Here is a 1,677-nt window from a genome sequence, read left to right on the forward strand (position 1 = left end):
CATGGTGTTTTAAATTCACAAACTGAAGTATGATAGGCAGGAACGGCAGCGTGTAAATAAGCAGCACCAGAACCAAAATTCCCACAATTCGTCGTTTTTCATCAGAGGGGACCGAGATGGTAGCAGACAGGGCTTTGAGGGTCCCAACCAGGGAGAATATTAACAGAGGGAAGGGAAGGAGGAAGAGGACGGCAAATACTATAAGTGTGACCACATCAGGAAAGAAAAATAAAAGGACAACACAGACAACAGTAAGGACCCAGACCAGGACACAGACCACCACAGAGGTCTTGATGGTTCGTCTGGAGCGGTACCACAGTGGGTGGGCGATGACCAAATACCTGTAATACAAGATGGACACAAAGTCTTTGAGGAGCTTCAGAGTTATAAACTAATATAATGTTCAGACACAGAAGGAGCTCCACACATACTGGATAGACAGATAGATACCTTTCCAGGGCGATGCAGACCATGAAGTAAATACTGACAATCAGAGAAGTGAGGTAAATTAATGAGAAGATGTGAGATATCTTTCCATACACATCTGATGCCACCTGAACGATCATGCAGCAGAACTGAATCAAGTCAGTAATGAGAAGGTTGATGACGTAGATGGGAGCAACATGATCTCTTCTCACCTGCAGGAAAACATTGGTAAAAGTCAACAAGCAGTTGGAAACATGTTGTGAAGTCCACCTCCTCCCAAATCTGTCATCTTGCTCTGCCCAGCAGCTGCAGTCAGAGCCATTTCTGACTTTTTCATCCAACAGAAATCTCAGATATGACCCACTGGCCAATCAGTGCAGGAACAAGACTAAGGGCCAGATTTCCTGCAGCTTCTGCAGCAGTTTTTCAGCCACAGATATGCAAAATATTTACGTGTGCAAAGACATTTGCAGTATGTATTGTAAAGGGGTGGGGGGGTGGGTGGGAAGTGTCAATGGGGTTCCCTGGCCTCGTTAATGATTTTGGCTAGTGACAAACAGGCTTAAAAAACAAAATGCACTCACCAGAGAAAATGAACAGTTGACTCCTAATAAGCTTTTTCATTAGTTAAATGCAGGGGATCACAAGGTAACCCCACCCTAAAACCTCCCCTGCTTCCTGGTCTCTGTTCCTCTAAATGGGACCATAATTTACTAAATGAACATCATGCTGTGTTGAAGAAGACTTGAAACTAGCGACTGAGACCAGAAACTCATTAGGAATAAATGAGGGAATAAATCAGCTGAGAAGTAGAAACATTTTCTCACAGAGAATGCAGATTTCAGGCACTTCTGGACTGGCTCGACTTCTCAGATCTGGAGGCTCCCGCATGGTCACACTGTCAGACTGTGGTCCGTTTGGTTGATAACATTTGAAAAGTCTACAAGGGCTGCACGATAATCATTTTACCCATTTAAACTAGCAGAGGGCTAAACTGGATTACCTGGGTTGGCTGGCAAAAGTCAACACAGTGGACACCATAACGCTACTGCCAACTAACGTTTTGGCGGTGTAATTGCAGAATAACGCTGACACCAAAGTATAAATGCATGGAGCTTACGGTGTAGACTCGACGCAGAAGTATACCAATGAAAACAAATTTAAATTAAACATTTTGTAAGAAGTCGATACAGAGTTGGGTTTGTCAGGTCATACTGATTGTCCTCAGGTCAGGACAGGAGTTTTTTTCTC

The sequence above is a fragment of the Micropterus dolomieu genome, unplaced genomic scaffold, assembly GCF_021292245.1.
Source record: "Micropterus dolomieu isolate WLL.071019.BEF.003 ecotype Adirondacks unplaced genomic scaffold, ASM2129224v1 scaffold_78, whole genome shotgun sequence".
Taxonomy (NCBI): domain Eukaryota; kingdom Metazoa; phylum Chordata; class Actinopteri; order Centrarchiformes; family Centrarchidae; genus Micropterus; species Micropterus dolomieu.